The following is a 10,453-nucleotide window of genomic DNA, read 5'->3' as shown; positions in this document are numbered from 1 at the left end:
GTTAATTAGAACACTGACTTCTTTTATATCCTTGAGGATTTTTTGTCTACATAGTTTATAATTTGTTGAGAAGGGGTGTTAAAATCTCCAACTGTAAGTGTGACTTTATCTATTTCTCTTCCCATTCTATCAGTTTTTGTTTCACATATCTTTCAGTTCTGTTATTTGGTGCACATAATTTTAGGACTGCTATGTCTTTTTGGTGGATTAATCTTGTATAATATCTCTGTCTCTGATGATTTTCTTTGCTGTGAAGTCTATTACATATGGTATTAATAAAACTACTCCTCCTTTTTTTTTTTTTTTGAGATGGAGTCTTGCACTGTCACCCAGGCTGGAGTGCAGTGGCACAATCTCAGCTCACTGCAAGCTCTGCCTCCTGGGTTCACACCATTCTCCTGCCTCAGCCTCCCAAGTAGCTGGGACTACAGGCGCCCGCCACTACACCCGGCTAATTTTATTTGTATTTTTAGTAGAGACAGGGTTTCACCGTGTTAGCCAGGATGGTCTCCATCTCCTGATCTCGTGATCCACCCGCCTCGGCCTCCCAAAGTGCTGGGATTACAGGAATGAGCCACCGTGCCCAGTCCCCTCCTTTCTTTTGATTAATGTTTGCATGATATACCATTTTCCAGTATTTTACTTTTAAGCTGTCTATATCATTGTATTTTAAGTGAATTCTTTGCAGCAAGCATATAATGGGGAGATGTTTGTAACCTACTCTGCCAGTCTCTGTCTTTAACTTGGTTTATCAGACTACTTACATTTAATGTAATTATTGGTGCATTAAAGTGTAACATTTATTTAATTTTTTGTTTTACCGCTTCTCAGCCTTTTAGCTAAGATCGAGTGTAATTTTTTGTTTTATGTTTAGTCTCTCTTTTATTTTTGTATTTTTGCATGGCTTTCTGTGGGTTACTTGAACATTTTTCAAACTATTTTGATTTATTTATAATCTTTTTGGGTGTATTTCTTGCATATATATATACATATACATATGTATGTATTTTTTTTGACACAGAGTCTTGCTGTGTCTCCCAGGCTGGAGTATAGTGGCATGATCTCTGCTCACTGCAACCTCTGCCTCCCGGGTTCAAGCGATTCTCCTGCCTCAGCCTTCCAAGCAGCTGGAATTACAGGCACACGCCACCACGCCTGGCTGATTTTGTATTTTTAGTGGAGATGGGGTTTCACCATGTTGGCCAGGATGGTGTCGAACCCCTGACCTCAAGTAATCCACCCACCTCAGCCTCTCAAAGTGCTGGGATTATATAGGTGTGAGCGCCATGCATGGCCCTTGCTCTGATAAATTTAGTGGTTGCTTTAGTATTATGTTACATGTACATAATTAATCATAGTCATCTTATTTTCTCCCATGGTTATAATGTAATGGTCTTTCTCTACATTTATATCAGGTACATTATAATTTTTACTTCAATCATCAAACACAATTTCAAAGTCTCCACAAAAAGGAAGGTCTATTGTATTTACCTATATACTGGTTTACTATGTTTTTTCTGATATTCCAAGTTTCCTTTTTTTTTTTTTTTTTAAGACAGAGTTTCGCTCTTTTTGCCCAGGCTGGGGTGCAACGACATGATCTTGGCTCACTGCAATCTCTGCCTCCCGGGTTCAAGTGATCTCCTGCCTCAGCCTCCCAAGTAGCTGGGATTACAGGTATGCAACACCACACCTGGCTAATTTTTGTATTTTTAGTAGAGATGGAATTTCACCATGTTGGCCAGGGTGGTCTCGAACTCCTGACCTCAGGTGATCTGCCCATCTCTGCCTCTCAGAGTGCTGGCATTAGAGGCATGAGCCACTGCACCCAGTCCCAAGTTTCCTTCTTTCTTTTGTAATTTCCTTCCTGTTTAGAGAACTTTCTTCAGTCATTCATTTAGGATGGTTCTGCTAATGGTAACCTCTCTTAGTTTTCCTTTGTCTGAGATGTCTTGACTTCCTCTTCGTTCCTGAAATATATTTTTTCTAAGTATAGGATTCTGGGCTGGCAGTCCTCTTTTCTCAGCACTCGGAAAACATTATGTCACTTCCTTTTGGCCTCCATGGTTTCTGATGAGAAATCGACTGTCCTTTGAATTGTTTTTCCAACATAGACTTTATTTTTTTCTTGATGCTTTTAATATCTTTCTGTGTGTCTAGTTTTCAGAAGTTTAACAAAGATGCGTCTCAGTGTGGATTTTTTTGGGTTGATCTTGTTTGGGATTTGCTCAGCTTCTTGAATCTGTAGGTGTTTGTCTCTTGCCAAATTTGGGAAGTTTTCAGTTATCGTTTATTTGAGTACATTTTTAGCCCTGCTTTTTCTGATGAAATGTACGTTAGATCTTTTTTTATTTTTTATTTTTTGAGACGGAGTCTCACTCTGTCACCAAGCTGGAGTGCAGTGGTGCAATCTTGGCTCACTGCAACCTCTTCTTCTCGGGTTCGAGTGATTCCCCTGCCTCAGCCTCCCGAGTAGCTGGTACTACAGGTGTGCGCCACCATGCCCGGCTAATTTTTTTGTATTTTAGTAGAGACGGGAGTTTCACCACGTTGGCCAGGATGGTCTCCATCTCCTGACCTCATGATTCACCCACTTCAGCCTCCCAAAGTGCTGGGATTACAGGTGTGAGCCACTATGCCTGGTCTAGATCTTTTATTATAGTCTCACAGATCTCTGAGGCTCTGATCAAATTTTTCCCAGTCCATTTTCTCTCTGTTGTTCAGAATGGGCAATTTATGTTGTTTTATCTTCTAGTACATTGCTTTTTTTCCCCATCTGTTCCCTGTTGAGTCCATTCCCTGTTGAGTCCATCCACTGAGTTTTAACTTTGGGTTATTTATTTATTTTGGGGTTCTAATTTTGCATTTTTGAGTTCCAAAATTTCTGTTTGGCTCTTCTTTACATCCTCTGTGTCTTAGCTGAAACTCCTTTTTTTTTTTAAATTTGTTTCAGCTCACTTAACCAATTGTATTATGATTGCTTTAAAATCATTATCAGATAATTCTAATATTTCTATCAACTCTATGCCAGTATCTTTTTTTTTTTTTTGAGATGGAGTTTCTCTCTTGTCGCTCAGGCTAGTGTGCAATGATGTGATTTCGGCTCACTGCAACGTCTACCTCCCAGGTTCAAGCGCCTCCACCTCCTGAGTAGCCAGGATTACAGGTGCACACCACCAAACCTGGCTAATTTTTGTATTTGTAGTAGAGACAGGGTTTCACCGTGTTGGCCAAGCTGGTCTCAAACTCCTAACCTCAGCTGATTCGCTGGCCTGGGCGTCCCAAAGTGCTGGGATTACATGTGTGAGCCACCGTGCCCGGCCTCTATGCTAATATCTATTGATTATCTTTTTCTTTTTCTTTCAGTTTCGGATCTCTAGGGTTGTTGGTATAATGAGTGATTTTCATGGAAACCTGGGCATCTTTGTACTATGTTATGAGGACCTAGATCTTATTTAAACCTTCTATTTTAGCTGGCTTTTTCAGGCACTTCTCCAGCAGAGTGGTGGCAGTAGGGAGCACCCTTTTGGTGAGAGTAGAAATTTGGGGTTCCTCAATTGACCTCTGTTGACAACCCAGTTTAGGACTCTTCATTATTGTTGGGCAAGGTTAGGATTTCAAGCCCTCATTTGGTGTCTATTGATACCTTTCTGTGTGAAGGGGTAGGACTTTCTGTCTGGAGGGATAGGAGTGACTCCCCACATGGCCTCCAATGACACTATGGCTGGGGAGTGTTTTGCTCTTCTTACTACTGACTGATGGTGAAAGTTGTGACTCTCCCTCCACCAGCATCTCTGACAGGAGGGGATGGGGGCCTCTTTATTGTCCAGTGAGGATGAAATTTCTGGCTCCTTACTTGGTCTTCTCTGATACCACGTGTGTGTGTGTGTGTGTGTGTGTGTTTGTGTGAGTGGTGGGAGGTTGTTTGCATGACTCACTATGCCTTTCAAAGGTGGAAATCTAGGCTTTCCCGTCAGCCTTTGCTGGCATGGATGGGAGAGCAGCCACCATTTTTTCTGTGGTAATAGGCTTGAATAGAATGACTATTACAAGTTTTCTGTCTTGATAGGCTGCCCTTTTCCTGCTTCTTTCACTGGAGAGAGCAGGCTTCCCTTGGGGCTCTTATTGTCTGCATCTATTTCATTTCTGGGTTTCTGAATTCTTCAGCTCCATGACTGGGATATATGAGGCTAAATGAAAACCCAGGGGAAGTCATCTCATTCTGCAAGTCACAAAGTCACCGCCTTCATAGCTCACTGCAGCCTTGAACTCTTGTGCTCAAGTCATCCTCCCACCTCAGCCTCAGCCTTCTGAGTAACTAGGACTAATTTTTTAAATTTTTCATAGAGATGTTGCCCAGGCTATAAAATGACATTTTAAAAGAAAACCATAGACCATGCTTGCTTATTAATACAGATTACACTCTGGAAGTAAATGTTCATAGAATTCAAATGATGCCTGATCCATTCATCTGGGGATATACGTGATGTCATATGAACATCAGCAACCCAAATATCCTGTTCTTGCCTCTCTCAAAAAGTTCACTTCAAGTGTTGTTGGAATTCCCTGAGGGTTAGATTTTCACAGGAATTAAATCATACAGTCAGCTTTCTGAACACACAATAGCTAAGATCCAAGCTGGGATTAGATACCCCACTATGCTTAGCCCTAAACCTTCAGCTGTGGTTACTATGCAGCATCCACTGTGTTTTTTTCTTTTTCTCTTATTTCTCTGAGTTAATGTTTGTTATCTGCAGAGGTATTTGAAGGAGGCTTACCTTTATTACTGCTGTTGCAGACTATCATAAGAATAGCAATGTCTATTTCAAGGATGCTGTTTCCAGATAATAAAAACATCTAATTTTCAAGATACTGAGGAGTTCTGCATAAAAGAAGCATTTTCTGCTCAGCTTTGAGCCACCCATGGTAACTTGGGCTATGAAGCAGTACTGCGTGTTCCCAGTGCCTTTATGCATGAATCAAATACTCCTACAAATACTCTGTGCCAGTCACTTGCCTGTTTGCAGGTCAGTTTCCTGGCTTCCTCTGTTCTGCTCTGTATCACGAGGAACTATGTTTCCCAAGGCTCTTTTCTTTCTGACTTCTGCAAAGATTCAGCCAAGGGGAAGAGGGAGGAAGTAGAGATGAAACCAGGATGTTTCTCCTTTTCTCTCTCTGCTTCAGGGGGCACCTCCACAGGCAGGCATATGTCCACAGTGGCTCCATCTCCCACCAAATAGTTCTTTCTTCTAAGATCCCAGCTTACTGAGAAGGTCCAGAATGGTCTATCTTCTGTAGGTGGTACAGCTCCTGGGCTCTGGTAACACCCCTTCTCCTCTTTGTTCCTCTAAACTAAAGAGTTGTAGTAGCTTTCTTCTGTTGATAATTTTAGGACTGCCTCATTTTCCCTCCCCCACCCATTTAACTTCTCAATTTTTCTATTACCTACGTATCTAGTTAGATGTATTAAGTTTTCTCTGAAATACCTAGAGCTGTTTCTGTTTTCTTGGGAGGATTCCAACTGTTATAGACTTCTAAAAGTCACCAGGTGCAGGGGCTCATACCTGTAATCTCAGCACTTTGGGAAGCCGAGGTAGGTGGATCACTTGAGCCCGGGAGTTCAAGATCAGCCTGGGCAACATAGTGAGACCTCATCTCTACAAAGTAAAAAAAACTTTAGCCAGGTATGGTGGTGCGTATCTGTAGTCTCAACTGCTTGGTGGGGCTGAAGTTGAAGGATTGCTTGAGCCCGGGAGAGGATGCAGTGAGCTGTGATCATGCCATTGCACTGTAGCCTGAGTGACAGAGTGAGACCCCATCTCAAAAAAAGGTGTACAATTCAAACTTGTACAGCTGGGAGGTTGAGGCTGCAGGGAGTCAAGATTACAACACTGCACTCCAGCCTGGGTGACAGAACAAGACCCTGTGTATAAAGAAAAAAAAAAAGAGAGAAAGAAAAAAGATAAAACACAAGTCGAACAACTTGAGCAAGAATACTGAGGTCTCTGAGTGAACCAACAAGAAGTATAGGAACAACACATTAGTATGAGATGAACTTCCTCTTTCCATATCGTACTAGTTGTTAGGTACAAGGTTGTCGTGTGGCTCAACCCTGTAGAAAACCATTCACATTTTAGTTCATGTAATTGTCAGTCCTTAAAGTTGGGCAGTTCACAACATGGTCATCTGTGTCTAAAAACACTGAGTAGGTAGACATTGTCAAACCTCAATTATCTTAGGTATTAATATTTATCTATTAGTAGGATTAAAGTTAGTCTTCAGTAATAGAAAGAAACAACAGTAGCCTAAAGAAAACAGTAATTTTCTCACATGTAAAAGTTTGTAGAGATGCAGTCTAGAGCCGATATGGCCACTTTTCTCCACGACGTTCACAGCACCCAGATGCTGGGTTCCTTTCAGCTCAAGAGCTCAATACTTCCCTCAAGTGCGAACCTCATTCCTGTCATCCTTATCTTCCTAGAAGGAAACATCCTCCTTCCAGGCAGCAGAATAGAAGAAAGGACAAACAAAACAACAGTGACAACAAATCATGCCAAGGCAATGGAAATACACCAAGTATTTCCTAAGGAAGAGTCCCAGTAACTGCTATATGACATCTCCTTGGCCAGCACTTTCAGGACTAGGTTAGTGGGTTTAGATAGTTCCTTCTTTCATCTATGATAATCTTTAAGGGGGAGAGAATCAGTTACCATACATTGATCTAATGCTTTGACCTTAAACTTAAGAGACTTTAGAAGATTTGGGTCCTTAAAGCCCCCTCACAAGAAATAGAGACCAAACTTGAAACCTAGAAACATAGGTTTTCAGTGCTAGATTTTACTGAGGTGAAAAAAATTAGGTAAAAATTACCCAGCTACTTTAAAACTGATGTAGGGACTGAAAACCGGGTTTTCCAACTCCTGGTTCAGCGATCTCTTCATGATAGGTTGCTTCACAGGAAAACTGTCTTCCTCCTGTGGCATATTAAACATGACTGCAAATTATTTGCAAATCCTTCCCTCAAGTGGTGGAGTTTATTTTAATCTCAGCTGGCCTTGGGACTTGCATTGACAAACAGAGTATGACGGAAGTGATATTGTATAACTTCCAAGCCTAGGTCTCCAGAGCCTTGCAGCATTTACTCTTGCTCTCTTAGAATCTAGTTGCCACGGGAACTAGCCCAAGCTAACCTGCTAGAGGGGCCTCGTGGGAAGAGCTCTGAGGCACCTTGGCCAACAGCCACAGCCAACCAAGAACCATGTGAGTGAGACCATCCTGGACTAGGTAGCCCTGAAATGGCCTGCTACGTGAAACCAAACACACAAATGAGCTCAGAGGATACTTCAGCTGTTCCTAATTTGCCAATCCATAGAATGGAGAGCCAATAATTTTTTTAAGGCACCGAATAAGGGGTTGTTTATTATGGAGTAATAAGTAACTGGTACGTTTGCTAAGAGGGAGACCACACATCTTGTCGCATTCTTTTGTTTCTCATTGTTCCAAGTGAGACATTTAAACATAAGAATAAATGCTTGTTCCTCTAACCATTGAGTTTTGGGTGGTTTGTAACAAAGCATTATTATGGTAGTAGTTGACTAAGACCTTGGTTTTAGCAAGAGCTTATGTAAATTTTCTTGAGGAAACATACATTGAATTGACACAACTTACTAGAGTCTCTGTGTTCAGAGTACTACCTTCAACACCTGTTAGATTGGGAATAAAATGTGGTGGCATGTAGAAAATACCAAAAAGAAAAGAAAAAAGGACCAAGATTCTCCTTTTGAGCTATTTCTACCTGTATATAATTAAAACTCCAGTCTTCTGAGCATTTTCTTCGTTTTTGACATATGCGAGTACCAATACAGCTATTACTTGTTTAATATATTTTAGTTGATTTAATAATTAAACAGAGGCTATGTATTTTAGTCTTCTTAGAGTCATATATCTATAAAAGAAAAAATGTATATAAAAATTAGAATATTGGGCCGGGTGCGGTGGCTCACGCCTGTAATCCCAGCACTTTGGGAGGCTGAGGTGGGTGTACCAGAAGGTCAAGAGATTGAGACCATCCTAGCTAACATGGTGAAACCCAGTCTCTACTAAAAATACAAAAATTAGCTGGATGTGGTGGCATGGGCCTGTAGTCCCAGCTACTCGGGAGGCTGAGGCAGGAGAATCGCTTGAACCCAGGAGGCGGAGGTTGCAGTGAGCCAAGATCATGGCACGGCACTCCAGCATGGTGACAGGGCAAGACTCAGTCTATATATATATATATATATACACATACACACACACACACACACATATTGAAAGAGGTCCATCTACTTATCACTTAAATTATTTCAAAAGCCAATTTGTGGTATACTGAACTTAGAAGTTACTCTTCCCCAAAGGAGCTCCCTAATTCTCAAGTGTTGCTTCCTTTGAAAGAACAATCAGAACACCCCAAAGCCTGCCCCCCATGGTATGTTTCTCCATCATCTTCTGGGCAAAGTCCATAACATTGCTTGTGACATCAAGGCTTACTTCGGTTCACTCAGAACTGGGTTTATTGTTCTTTAGGGGGTAACTTCTTAGTTGCTATCACTGCAATCAAGTGATCTTAGAAGCAAATTGCCATTCATGTGCACACTTGAGAGTGTCACAATAGATATATTAATGTCCTGTCCTTGATTTTGATACCATATCCACTGTGGATGGCAGCTGATTCTGGATAGAACATTGTGGCAAAGGCTGTGATCTTCAGATGATGAAACTGAATGTTGGAGAGTCTAAGAATACCAGCCCCCAAAACTATCACTTCACAAGGCCAAGTAATGAAAAATAAAGAAGATAAGAAAATAAATAAACTCTTTTAAAAAGAAGAGTTTAGATGAAGGAAGATGTTTACTATGAAGACACTTTCAAAAAACAGAAACTTAGTGACTGAGAGGCTCAATGGTTAAGGTTTTGGTTCAATTCTCAGTTCTGATAATTATTAATTTTGTAACTTTGAGTAAGTTCACTGTACTTTCATATCGCTCTGACTGCTGATCTATAAAATGGGGAAAATAATAGCTGTTATCTCCCTCACAAAGTTGCTGTGAAGACTGAAGGAAAACATACAAGCAAAACATTTAGCACATTCCTAGCACAAAGGAGGTGCTCCGTAAAAAGTCGTTATTTTTATTATTACCAATATTTTATTTTGATACTATTATGACATCAAACAAAAGCTCCTGGAATTGGAATAAACAGATAGGACAATTAAGGCAAGCAGGAGGCAGCATCCACAAAGATAAATGTGGTCCATGTGCCTCAGCTGTTAACACACCTCTTCTCTGTGTTTAGATCTGAGTGAAGGCTGCTGCACGGCCATGACTGGGTATGGCTGTGCTGGTGACGACTCACCACGGAGTAGGATATGGGTGATAAGAGGAAGTCATGCTCCTGAGACAGCTCCCAGGACGGAGGTTGCTTGGGTTTCAGGAGGCAGCTGAGTAGGAACGGTGGACCTGGCAGCTGTGCTGTCCTATCTCTGTGGCTGGCTCAGCTTCTCTGACATGGAGAGAACCTAAGTCTACACTGTGGTGGCTGTCCATAGGGGAATGTCACAGAGCACACTCTTTCTTCAACTTTCTCTTATCTAATCTAAGTGGTGTCCGTTATCATTTTCCCAGGGAAACATCAGCTCAGGGGATTTGATTGATAGAAAAGGAGTGAGGAATAGCATATGTATGAAGGAAGCTAAAAGCCCATGGGGAGAGTACTGGACTTTCTGTGGAAGGGAAGTTTGAAGACGAGGCACCATCAGGATGTACCCACACAGACCAAACACCTCTAGAATCCTGAGTCAGCATCTTCCCCTCATGCTGATTCCTACTCCCCGCCTTAACCAAAATTCCATTGCTCGCTGGCATCACTATTCCCCTAGTCATGCAGAAATGCAACTTGGAGCTCCTCTGTGGCTCTATTATAAACCCCTCCTCCATTCAATCCATTACCATGACTTTATTCCATACAGTTTTTCTTTCTACGCACTTCCCTCCCCTCTGCCATCCCGCTGCCTTCATCACTCCTGCAACGCCAACCACTCTGTTTCTTGTCTGTATCCAATCCATCCAGATCCCCAATACCACACCAGCGTTTCTTAGATATTATTGTGTCTTGCCACACCTTTCCTCAAAAGCCTTATTTTCCCCAATGCTTTCTTTTCTAATGTACGAGGTTCTGACTTTTCATTATTACTTTCATGATTCCCCACCAGCTGGCCCCAGGGGGCACAATGGCTTTACTCCACTTCTCCACACCCACCCTCATCCCAGCAAGTGCACCATGGCCCTGGCACAGTGCTGATGGAATCTGAAAATATCACCAGGGAATCATTTGCAAGACTATCCTAATAAATTGCATTTTTTTTTTCCTGGGATGGGGAAACAAGGGACAGAGGGTGAAACACTTTCTTCAAAAAATG

Source organism: Rhinopithecus bieti, unplaced genomic scaffold (assembly GCF_001698545.2).
Source record: "Rhinopithecus bieti isolate Rb0 unplaced genomic scaffold, ASM169854v2 scaffold_21621, whole genome shotgun sequence".
Taxonomy (NCBI): Eukaryota; Metazoa; Chordata; class Mammalia; order Primates; family Cercopithecidae; genus Rhinopithecus; species Rhinopithecus bieti.
The sequence above is the reverse complement of the archived record's forward strand: the minus strand, read 5'-3'. Positions refer to the sequence as shown.